Genomic DNA, 13,957 nt, shown 5'->3' with positions numbered 1-13,957 from the left:
GTGATTTTTTTCTACCTCAAAAAAACACGTAATCAATAAAGTTCTCATTTCATTGGTAATTATGTTCTCCTCTTAATAGTCCTCAATTCCAAGCTTGCATTCAAAATCTTTCATTGGATACTTTAGCAAAGTGAAAGTATAGTTTCAACAGTAAAAAATTCAACCCCTTTTCCTTTGAGTGCATTATATATGTATGCCAAGGATGGAAGTTTGAGATCCACTTAGGTAGGAATTAGATCCACTAGGGAGGGGATGGGATCGACTATGGTAGGGATGAGAACCACTATGGTAGGAATTCGATCCCATATCCTCAGCAATAGAAAAGTTGCCTTTACAAGGATGCTAGAATGTAAAAAAGACCGACACACTTTTTATGAAGGAAAATTGTGACGATGTCACAAGATGTTAGCTATGCAAGGTGTAATGTCATAGGTTGTAATGTTGGTACCTGTGACAATATCCAAAAATAGGGTTTTAATGTATGTAATCCAGGTTTCATATGTTTCATGGAGAGGTATTATTCCATCTCTCTCGGGGATTGATGCCAATAGTTCTTCAAATGGAAACATATCTAGATTTGACATTATTTTCCTTGATGCGACAAAATAATGTGTTACACCTATCAACTACCATCAAAAAGTAGTGATGTCCCTACCTTGTTGTAGGTAAACCTCCTATAAAGTCCATAAAAATGTTTTCCCAGGGATGAGTGGGTACATGTAAGGGATGATATAGACCTTATTTCCTTTTACTAAGCTTGTTAGTACAACAAAGCATATTGTTCTTCCTCTAAACCCAGTTACATGTTCTCGCATCTTACACATGCCTCCACAAGTTGGTCATTGTCTTCCCTACACCAAATTTCCTTACAAACTTTGAGGCATGAGCCTCTCTAATTAGTTGCAATCACCCACCTTTAGGAACACATAACTTATCTAACTTGTAGAGTAACCCATCCTAGAGATGACAGTCAACTATGTTGTCAAAATCGTGCACATGACTGGATTTGTAGCTACTAACACTCCTACTTGAAGTCCTCGTCTTCTAAATATGTCTCTCTTTATGCATCATGGGGGGATCAATCCATGTGCATTAGAGTTCCCAAAGTTGTGATCTTTGATGTGGGTGGATTTGAAAGCATGACAGCCAGCTTGTTTGTGATTCCCTTCTTATACTTGATCACTAAATGAAATAGATGTAAAAACCCCATCCACTCATAATTCTTTGTTTGTTGCAGCTTACTCTTGGCCTACAGATACTATAGTGGTTGATGATATGTGTGAATTACTATCTCCTTTCACATCATATATTGTTTCCATTTCTTAACAACTTAAACTAGGGCATAGAGCTCCTTGTCATAGGTAGGGTAGTTGAGAACTTCCCTACAAAACACTTCAGATTGGTAACATACAGGGCTTCCTCCATACATCAAAACCACTCACATTTGTCTCCACTTTCCTAACCCCTTCCTAACCCTTTCTCCATTGGAAAATATTTCCACTTAATGTTATGGCATGGAGTGGTGCTACTACCATTGAAAATGAGGCTATGAATTTCCTCAAGTATCATGTTGCCCTAATAAAGCTCCTGACCTCATAAACATTAGTAGGCATTGACCATTTTATGATGTCCTCCATCTTGGAAGGATCTATCTTCAACTCTCCTTCATCTATCACATACTCTAGATACACCAAATATTATTGTGCAAACTCACACTTCTAGAGATTTTACAGTAGTTACTGCTTCTTTAATGTCTCTAGAACCTACGCCAAATGTGAGATCTGCTCCTCCTAGGTAGCGTTGTATACCAATACATCATCCAAATGGATAATAATAAATGAATCTATAAAATGGCACAATACATCATTAATTATCATAAATGTAGCTAGTGCATTGCATATGCCAAATGGCATAAATAACCACTCATACAAACCATTCCTAGTTTTGAAGGTGGTCTTATAGGTACCTTCTTCTCTTAATCAAACCTAGTGATATACATACTTTAATTCCAACATGGTGAAGTATTGGGCTTGCTACAATTGATCCAACATATCATCTATCTTGGGCAAGGGCTACTTGTTCTTGAGTATAAATTTGTTCAATTCCCTGTAATCAATACACATCCAAACATCCTTCTTTGGCACAATGATGATGGGAAACCCACATGGTGAGGTAGTTTCTCAAATGACACATTGTTCTGCTAGTTGTTGCAATTTCTTGTTCATCTCACTTGCTTCTATAACAGAGTACCTGTATAACCCAATGTTTAGCAATGGGGAATCCAAAAATAGTTGGATCTCATGCTCCACATCCCTCTTGGGAAAGATCTCTTTAGTCTCTTGGAACATATCCATGTATGCTTGTATAAATTGTTCCAGTTGATGTTTTATTTCCTTGGTACACCCCTCAAGGGATGAATTTTCTCTAACAGACTCTTCTACAAATTGATTTTCTCTTAAACATAGTAAAACATACTTCTTTCTATAATTGATCAGTTTCTTAGTTTGGTTGGCACTTAATAGCAAAATTCTGGACTTCCCTTATGTGAAATGATAGTGAAGGATTTTTCATCCTTGATGAGACAATATAGGTTGGGTCTCCAAAACACCACTCCACATACATCAAGGGGAACTACATGTAGTTCTACTTCATTGATAAAATAAACACTGATAGCAAATCTAATTTTCTATTTTTCGGTTACCTTTATTTCTACATCCTTATTTACCCATCTCAATGGATATTGGCTTGGATGATCATGAACTTCCTATCCCATTTTGTTGACCAGTTCTATTGTATGACATTTGTAACACCCCCTCCTCCTAGGTCCACCCAAGCAACCTACCAACCGGGGTAAACATGCGACGATAGAGGCTAGTATAAGGGGTTCAACTTCCTTGGTGACCTTAAGGAAATGGAACCAATGGAAAATATCAAACAAAATCATCCACATCAGCAAAAACACCCTCAGGGGACATGTCAGCCACTCAGTCATACTATCCCTAAGACCCATTGATAATTTAATCCTTTAACCCAGAGTCGTTGTCACACTATAGGCATGATAGCGTCCAGCAACTGAAAGTCGCTCTCATAGGCCGATGTGCCAACGACTGTGGACTTTTCTCAGTAGACATGTGTTGGCAACCCACGAGATTTGAGCCACTTTTCTAGCCCAGAATCCCGACCTCTGCCCAAAACATTTTACAACCTTTAGAATCCATCAAAGACATGATAACAATGCTGGTAAATCAAAAATCAACCTCAGGACTAGGCTTGAGAATCACCAACCGGGACTGACATTATGTCAAACACTTAGCATTAATGCAACCTACAGGTCTAGGATACAAGACAAAACATAAATGACTAAAAGAATTCATGAAACGTAACTAGAATGATCACCTCCTTCTCCATTGAACTATTATATCATCAATTGGGTCTTGCATCCATCCATTTAACAATTGTAAGTAAATACATGAAATAACCATGACATGGACTAATCATTTAACCATGCTTATAACCAGCATAAAACCATTTAAATATCAGGGATATGAAAACCATTAAATCCACATATAAATCAATGCAAAAGTAAGAGAACTTAGCTTTTATTAATCATTGGAAAATCCGACGAGGTTTGGGACTTCCACATACCACCTAACCATACACATGGTTGAACCAAATCTCTCTTTCATCCAGTCACCCTCATGCCATATTCCAAGCATGAATGCCAGATATCATAGAACAACCAATCCAAGAACCAAGGGAATACAGAGGTTAAAACACCTCCACCCTCACCAAACTGTGATCACACCAAACCCGATGCTTCGATCACAATTGAACCAAACTTGGGATTCCATGTGGAATCCATCACTATCCTTGAGGAATTTTCCATCTCCTTGTCTCTCAAGAATTGCCGCAATCGAAACCCAGATCACTAGGCCCTAAAGCGAGACCAGTCTCTCAGGATTTACTACAATCCAAACCCGGATCACTAGGCCCTAAACCGAGACTTCTCCCTCAAGATTTACCGTGTATCCCACAAAACTCGGTCAAGGGATTCCTAAGCCTGGATTTCGAAATCTATCCGAAAAACCAAATTAAACATCCCAATACCATGGCATTTGGAAAAAGGCAAGGCTAGGCTGAAAACCACTATCATAACCTAGCAAAGCCATGCCATCGACAGAAATAGAACCATACACCAACATGCAAGGCCATGCATGTCCAAACCAACTAGGAAATCACACATGCAAAAGGTTACCTGCAAGTATTCCTGTTGAAGCTGCTTGATCTTGCTCTTCTTCCTTGATGATCTAGAGTGTTCGAAGAAAACTCTAAGTGACCAAGAGTGAGAGAGAGAGAATAATGGGAGAGCTCCAAACTTGAACTGGCAAAAGGTTACACTAACCAACCTTGCCAATTAATCCTTAGAAGCATTTTTATCAATGAGGCCTCTACTTTCTTCATTTTCCATTATTTTCCATCAATTTCCTCCTCACATGCAACTTGTGACCTTTTACCTTCCTTTTCTCTTATTTTCCTTTATTTTCATAAATCAATGTGCCAAAAATGCCTTTTGCCTTTTAATTCCTTTTCCTTTGCCTTTGCCTATTTCCTTAGCCAAAAATACACATGTAGTGATGCCCACTAGGATATCTTTACCCAACATTCAGCTTGGAACAAGTGTCCCTTGCTCGTGGTCTTATTTTTCCTTTATTAAATTTTATTGCATGAACTTTTCATGAGGGTTGTTACAGAACTGTCTCCCTTGGGGAACAAGTCCTCTGTGTTTAACCACACCAAGACCTCAACAAAACCACTAAAACTAAGACATACTGCCCGTGGAGCTTTATAACTTAGCTCGTTGCAATATTACAATGAATGACCTGCTTAAAAGCAAAACATCATGACAACATGACAATATAATAACCATATTGCATACTAGAGCTTTATAACACAGCTCATTACGGTATTTACAATAATCACATATACACATATGCACATTTTCTAAACCAGCAAACAAAAGGGATATGATGCATGTATCAATCAACAAGGGAATCCAGAGGCTCACACCTCCACCCTCAAAGTAATACCAAGATTCACCTTCTTCCTAGGAAGTCCAGAATCCACTATTAGAGTCAAAATTGCATCCAATGACCAGCGCTATAATCCTGCACCACTTGTCCTCTCAGTGAATAGTTACCGACCCATTGTTCCAGGGCGCACTCCCAATGTGCATCTGATTCCATCTGGAAATGCTAATGACCAAAACCAATATATCTACGGCCTTCCCTTCTCTATTACACAGTCCCTCAAGAAACCCGGTCACCCCCTTCTGTGCAGTCACTCACCTTCCAAGTTCCCCGGTATCCCCTATCTCGAGTGATCCATCCCATGGAAATGATTCCTCGCATCGGAAGATACAAAAGCCAAGGCATATCCATGCCTCAAAACCATCATACCAGTCATAGCATGCTCATGGAAATCAATGGACACTATTGGGTACCAGTGTCCCACAATGGCCCTACTCCTGAAGTGCTTTACTAGCATACTGCTACATGTTCCAATTTCTTTTGTTGTTGCTGCCAATTCTTGCAGTCGATTTCAACCACCCAACCGGGCATGTTCATGCATTCTTGTTCCAAGCACATAATTTCCATTAGATTCAAATAAATTGAAATAACCTCAAATCATACCTCATTGGTAGCTCGTCAATAAGGTACACTTGCAATTTTGTTTGCCTCCTATCACAACTAACTATTTGATCAAAACATCATGTACATATCACAATTGGTTATCTCAAAACACAACCATCATAGATTAACATCATAAATCACATGTAACCATCATAAACTAGAATCATAGATCATATATAATCATCATATACCAGAATCATAAATCACATGCATAGTAAAACTAAAATAATATATCGATACTTATCCTTTAATTGATCCTTACTTCTTCCTTTGTTCTTTTTGTACCCACACCAAATGGATTGCTGCACCTGACAACACTTAGTGCCTTCTCCTCAACCATGTGCACATACACATAGCATACGTCACACACACACAGCTACACACATCATACAACATGATGCATCCACACCAGTCCCATATGTACATAGTACCACCTGTACACTACAACCACATGCATAATGTGTGCACAACATCACATGTACACGACACCACCTGCACCATGTGTACACAATGCCACATGTACACTACACCACTGTACAACCTGTACACAATACCACATGTACATCATACCATATGCATGACATGTCTACAACACCACATGTACATAGCATCCCATGCATGACATGTACACAACACCACATGCACAGCACACCACATGTACAACATGTCCACGAAACCACATGCTCACAAAACCCCTTGTACAATCATGTACACAACACCATATGTACATAGCACCATATCTACATAGAACTACATATCCAACATGTACATAACGTCATCTATACACAACATTGCATATCCATCATGTACATAGCACCATCTATACCCAGCACTGCATATGCAATATTCGCACAACACTATATGTACCATCTTGTACATAGCATTGCGTAAACAACATGTACATATGCTATGTATACATAACACCACATGCGCACAACATCATAGATGCAACATGTACAACATATGCACAACAATAGTACCTCACATCCAAAAGCACACTGTCTCTACCAAAAAACCATGCTGCCAGTGTCTTATATATGATTGTCCCAGCATGTTGCAAACCACACTTCTTTCATTTCGCTGATGTATCCTTCCACATTACCTAGCATAACATAAACATAGGCATAATACAATATCAATTCATATCCACTTGATACTGACCTCATATATTTGTTGTGACTACTCTTCCCACTTGATTCGTCATGAACCAGGAATCTATTCATTCCATTCACCTGCATAATAAATCATTCCTCCATAAGGGCAATCCCTGATGACCCTGTCAGATAGTGACATAGAAACATACATATATAATCATTAGCATAAAACAATCACAATTTTGTCAAACAACGACATACATACATACATGTATACATATATAAACATCAGCATAATCATGATCATAACATAATCACCAGATAACATAAGGTCTAGGCTAAGAAAACTTCCATATTCATGCACAACATTGAGAACAATCGTTCCCAACATAGCCAAGGCATCCAACACCTCAGATCCATTTACTTTACCTTTTCTAGTTACCTTTCTTATGTTCGTACTACCACCATCCATTTACCACAATGGACCCAACCATTCCAACCGACTGTCATAGTATTACCTTTCGTTGTGCTTACTCTTGCACAGAACTTCATATGTGTCTTACACTACTTGTTGGGTACCACACAGCTCTCCCCAAGCTCCATTAACTTTCTTCTTTGCCAACCAATTCCAAAGTCTGCTCAAAACATAAAAGGAAATACTAAGAAACAACCAAGAAGAAAACCATGAAAACCACTAACAACATGACACCGCAATAAAGTGGCATAGCTATGCACTAGACACATGTAGAATCGAAAATCAAGTGCAATAATTGCAAAGGCCAAAAGCACAAGACTAACCACAAACACCATGACTCAATCCCCATGGTTCCCAAGGAAAGCTCAACCTGAACCTTCTTCAAGATTCATGGAAATCTCTTTTGCCACGCAATTCCTTGCATCATACTGCCATAAACACATAATTTCAGTGCATAACTAAGCATAACAATACACCAGTTACCATACCTTGTTTTGCCAAGTATGTTGCCATGTTTCTGGGAAAACTAGTGTCCATTCAGAGCTGTTAGTCCCACTAAGACTGGTAGCTATCTTAGAAACAAACAATTCAAAGTAACTTGTGTTTTCCTTTATGAGAGATAGATGAGAGAGAAGCAGAGAGTACCAACCTCAGTCTTTCGCTTGGCTCCTTGCTTGTTTCCTGTCTCCTTTGATAGAGCTTCGCCACTCCTTTCTCACTTGCCCTACTTCAAAGAACACCTGTAGAATCAAAGAAGCAAAATACCATCAAAGCATAGAGATCTATAACCATAAACAATGTAGAATCAGATGTACATTAACCATACAAATCCATACACAAATAAAAGATTCAGAAATATACAAGTATATGGAGGAAAACTCAAATAGCTTTATTGATAGAAGTAGTAGAAGAGAGGATTACAACCCAGCTATCTAATCCATCATCATCCTCCCAGCATGAAAGCCCTCTTCACCTCATGAAAAGTTGTATCACCCAACAATACAATGTCTCAAAGAGAAACCAATGACACTTCCTTACAAATTACAAAATTACAGCCTCTGGATCTCTAGGATGAGGGATCCATATATAGATATTTGCAAGGGGGTGATTCAGCTTCTGGGATTTTGATTAGTGTCATTTCACTGATAGTTCTTGGTTCCACTTGGAGATTTCATGATCTCTTACTCATCCCTGGGAAAATTCAGAGAGGCAAGTGTCCCATGAGTAGCTTCTAGAAGATTCTTTGGGTTTCCACCTAGCAAATTACCTCTGCCATTTGTCTACTCTCACTCATCGCACCCTACAGAAGGGCTTTTCAATATGAATCACACCCTTTGTGTGTAGCAGGTGAGATGCATCACACCCTCAGCATGGAGCAGTCTGTATGGTCTAGTTTTGACCAGTTCTGAGCAGTTTTTCAGGGAGAACTTCTAGGAAATGATGTAATCGGTTGACCTTGATCCTTTAGGGTATGAAACAACACTTTTAGGGGTTTGAGAGCCCTTGGTTTATTGGCATATTTGATTGGAGTTGCAGTGCCCAAATATGTCTATAGCAGTTGCCCCCTAAAGCATGAGGTCGTAAATCTTCTGATGTTGGGTGAAATGCTTTATCATGAGGATCCAAGGTTTTTCGAACTAGAAGGTGACCTGTAATAAGATACAATACAATACTTATCTTCATAATATTTTCATGATCTAGCTGAGGCGGTCATTCCCATGCTCAGCTTTATAAATTCATTTTCATGTACATAGGACAGACAACCGTCTATGTGGCAGACTGATGATTCTGGTAGAGCCATCATCCCTTAGCTTGGATGATTATCTGTGCAGCTATGGAGTACATTTTATGTTTTTATTTTCCTGAATATATTGCAACCCGGATGGATGAAACTAGATCCGGGGTCTTCAAACTCGTTCAATCTTCGCCCGATGTACAAGTCGATCCATGTGAAAAGATGTTCTGGTGTCAAACATGGAAAGACATCACCTGATTACCAGCCAATGATGTAAGCTGTTAACAGGCACGAGAGGAATCACCAATAATGATAATGACCCTCAAGGTACTACAGTACAATTCATGTGGTGTGAATACATGAGTCGTTGTCGAACACCACGCAAAATATTTTGGTCGAAGGCCATTGATGTAAACCTCTCGCCGGAAGTGAGAAACTTGCCATTAAGGCGTGCAAGCTTCAAAGTACTGAAAGGGTTGTTCCTAAGTCAACTTCTTGGATAATGGGCTGATGTCGACAAGAAGTGACCCATCGTAGGAGGGCCTTAATGAATCCCACATCTATGACACAGAATAGAGAAAATGATTTTGTGGAGGTGAAAATGATTTGATGATACAAGGTTCAGGGTGGCAGTCATGAAAAATGGAGTGCGAAGGTATGGCAGCGGATGAGGCGTCAGCTGGGTTGGTGAATTCTCTAAGCGAATTCTCTTGAACATATCGGTGACACTGAAATGGATTGGTAGCGTTAACCCCAAAATGGATGGTACGGAGGACCAATGGTGATATGACCAGTGAATGGAATAACCCAACCCGGCTCAATCATGGTGATGGAGTGAAAGTGTCATGTTCAAGAGCGACCTACTACCAATGAAATTCTTCAAGTTTTCTTCCCTTTTTCCTTAGTCATTGCTGATCAATACCTCTTTATTTTTGTCAAGCTTGAGTAGGATAACATATGATTGTTCTATAATTTTCCCTTCAGGCAAACATGTCGTTATGTTTTAGCGAGCCTAGTGACAGTGAAACTCGCTCTTGTCCGTATGGATAAGTTTGTCGCTATTTTTTTAACGAGTCTAATGACAAAGATAACTCGGTCCTTTTTAGTTTTAGAGAGTCTAAAAAGAGACGAAAAGGAAACTCGAGTAGTCCTTTTTCGTAGTATAATCCCTTAAGTCTGAAAAAGTATAAAATAATATGAAAGGGATGAATTTTCCAATCACTTTAGCGAGCCAAAAAAGATAAGCACTCGATATTTTTGTGTAATTATCCCTCAGGTCCAAAAGGATTAAAATATAGAGGAGGGATGGCACTTCCAATCACTTTAATGAGCTAGAGAGGCCAATTGCTCGGCAATCTTTTCATATTTTATGAGTCTAAGAAGAGCTTAAAGAAGACTCATTTTTTAGGAACGAGTGATGTTTTCGGATAGCAACTGGTTCCAGGTAAGTTTGGAACTTTTCAATCACGGCAATGTAAAGGAGGTGGCTAATAGAATCACTCATCGTAGTTGTTCCTCAAAAGGGTAAACAATCAAGTGGAGGCATATGATCGGCTAAAAAGTGGAGGTGATGGTAAGAACACGACCAAGGCTCAAAAGCTGATAGAAATGCAATCACAAAGGTTATTTACCGAAGGTGGGTTCATTTTTTAATGAGCTTGAACTTTGGGGGAACATATGCTCATTGCTAGGTTTATTTTTTAATGAGGTTGAACTTCGAGTAAACCTACTCATACCAGTCGTATAATAAGGATGTCTCTCATTAGTAGGTTCATTTTTTAGGGAGCTTGCCCCATGAAAAACTTTGCTCCGAGCCTTTTGTATGCAAGCTAGGAATGACCAACTACTGTCCTAAGGGTTAAAGAACTACTAAGGTTAGGTAGGATAGTTTCTCGACGAGAAACATTTCCTTTACTTTTCCGTTGCTGTTGGTCCCGGCAAAGGTGAATGGCGGATCAGACCAATCACCTAACTTAAGCAGCTGAAGTTAGTAAAAAATACGGGGTTATAGTTATGCTGGTCACTTTTCACTTACGTACAAAAGGTTTGCATGCCCCTAGGTATAAAGAAGAGTAAAGTCTCTAGGTTACCATACGAAAGTTCTTTCATTAGCAAGATTGTTCCATCCGTGTAGCAGACAAAACACCTCCTTGGCTTTGTCCATCGAAATGGACAAAGGTGAATGGTGTCAGTTCCATTCACATAACCTTCGACGAGGAAATGATATTTCCAGATTGATCCCATTTTCCTAAACGGACAAGTGTGTCAGATACACATCTTATATCCAGGGTTTTCTTGGCAAAGCAGACCAGGGCGCATGCCCCCTGGGTTTCGTCACATTCACCGAATCACTCGCGATCATTAGGTGGACGAACTGGAGATTGATGAGACATTCCTTGTGTGAAAATACCAGTTAGGGATGGTATTTGACTAGTAGCCGTGTTTGAACTGGGAAATGAAAGCTGGTTAACGAGCTGGACCATTCTACCTTCATACGGGGAACACATCACCTGAAAGAGTGAGGAAACAATAGCTCCCATGCCATAAATGTAGTCACGTCCAAGGAGTAGATTTTAATCTAGAGGCCCTTGGACTACCATCACGTTCAGATGAACGGTTTTCCTTCTCAAAGTTATAGGCAAATTTGCAAGGATCCCTAACGGTCGACTGGTTCCTTGATTGAAGCCTGACAGATTTTGAATATCAGGCAGAAGCGATGGTGAACCAAGCACTTTCCAAGTAGTTGAGGAAAGGATACTCACAAAAGCCCCTTCATCTATGATAGTACCAGCCATGATCATTCTATAAGCTTGTACTATGATTCGGAATGGTATATTAGATGGTAGGCGGGGTCTCACTAGTAGATTCCAATCAAAGGAAATGACTAGATTGCTTGGAGGAGGGATCGAATACACGGCTGGATGAATCTCTTGAATTGAGGAAGTTACTTCTTGCGGTAAAGGAAGGGGTAGATCGCCCCCATGTTCATCAGATTTTTTGTTAACAAAAAGAATTTGAATGGTGTCGTTCTCATTCTCTTTGGAGACTATATCATCTGAACGTGGACGTTCTGAAGACAAGACTGGGTCGACTGTCGTCTCGAACTGTTGACTTTGGTTTGGTGTGGAATCAGAGGGTTTATCTTCAATGATAGGCATTTCGACCGACAACAGAGGTGTGTCAGTCAGATTTTCAACCAGCGATGGACTTGGCAAGAGTTTCTTGTATCCAGGTGGAAGTCACTATGGTGAAGTAGGATGGTTATCCAAGACTCTTTTAGCTTCGTCCAGGAAAGGGAAACGGTGGAGGGCATGATCGCCTTCACACAACCTACAAGGAAACTTAGATCTTCCTTTTTGCCCATTGACTTCATTTTCACTAGTTGAAAATGTACTCTCAACATGGTCGATAGAGGTCGAAGACACTGGATTGTGCAAGCGGGGAGACTAGTTTCTCAAGATCCGCGGGATGCAGGGACAATCTCGATGATAGTGATCTCCTTTGCAAATGAAGCATGGAGATTTGGGTTTGGATGGTGCAGTGTGTGGATTTTGGCCAAACGATGCATGGTTTCCCCCTTTCGCCGTTTGCTTCTTCTTCTTCTTCTCCTTCCCTTTCTTCTTCTTCTCAGTTACTTGGTTTTTAGTGTTACTAGTTTCACCAAGCAAAGAAGAAGAAGGAGAGGGAGAAACAAACGAAGTGGAAGGCGGGGGAGAAACTTCAGTATCATCTGGTTGCTGCTTTGATTGCTAAGGAATTACAGTGTTTTTAACAACAGAGGTCGAGAATAGCCATACTAGAAGGCCAATTGTGAGTCCTGGAAGGGACAATGTAGCCATGTGTGGAGCATCAATATCTCCCCAAGAGGAGGAAGGACTAGGATTCCCCCCAAGGGGAAATCCTTGATTGGTGGACTCCATTTTCTCAACCTAAGACCAATGAGGGAATAGTGATGTTATTCCGAACTAAATGAATTTTATGACGCTTTGACACAACTTGCTTTTTCAATTTTTAAGAGTCGAGAAAAAGCTAAATATGACTCTAGTCGCCTTTGATTTTTAATGAGCCTGAAGTGACAAGTGCTCAGATGGACCTTTTCTTTTAAGGAGTATGAAAAGGAACGAAAGTGACTACTCTGGAAATCTAGACAGAGGGATTACCAAACCAATCTCAAAACTGCAATATGCACCTCGGTGGTAAATTATAGAGAAATTACTGAGGACTTTACATACGGCAGTCAATCTTCCCGAATGTTGTGTTCAGTGCATTACGATCGATAAGGTGGCAGACACAGCTTCCTAAGGATAAAGGATATCAGTCTATTGTGCTATCCCAACATATACTCGATAGTATGTGGGAGCACAAGTCCGTACTGGCACTTATCGTATCAAAGAGGAGGAATCACCCAACCTACAATGAAAACGATAGTTACCAGCTTTACGATGCCGGAATACATCTCTAGCCTAGACTTCTAGATGTTGTGCGTTAGGTTCCAAAGCATTTTTATGTTCATTGAGGTTTATTTTATAGTTGATCTTTCTTAAGAAGTTCGCCTTTCAAGGTTCACCACGTGATGTAGATGTACAACTCCTAAATATGCAATTTAAAATGATAAACAGTAGTTTATTTTCTTTTAGCAATGAAAATCCTAGCTACTAAGGAAAGAAAATTATGATTCTTTCAACATAGAGTAGAGAGCACACACTAAATGCACTTTTCCTAAATCAATTTCCATATGCAGTCTAAACACAAAGGCACATGCATGTATTTGTTTTTTTAGTTCCCTTAATGTGAGAATGACAAAAAGAAAACTAAGTACAAATTTGAACTACTTTTCTTCAAAGCGACACTTTAACAATTTCTTTTCAAAACACGAAAGGAAGACTAAGATGACACTTTCTCTTTCTAATGGAAAACTATTTTCGACACTTCAAAGAATTGATAATTCAAATCAAATACAATG

This window comes from Pinus tabuliformis, chromosome 6 (genome assembly GCF_031772625.1).
Source record: "Pinus tabuliformis cultivar Carrire ecotype Pingquan chromosome 6, CPIR1, whole genome shotgun sequence".
Taxonomy (NCBI): domain Eukaryota; kingdom Viridiplantae; phylum Streptophyta; class Pinopsida; order Pinales; family Pinaceae; genus Pinus; species Pinus tabuliformis.
The sequence above is the reverse complement of the archived record's forward strand: the minus strand, read 5'-3'. Positions refer to the sequence as shown.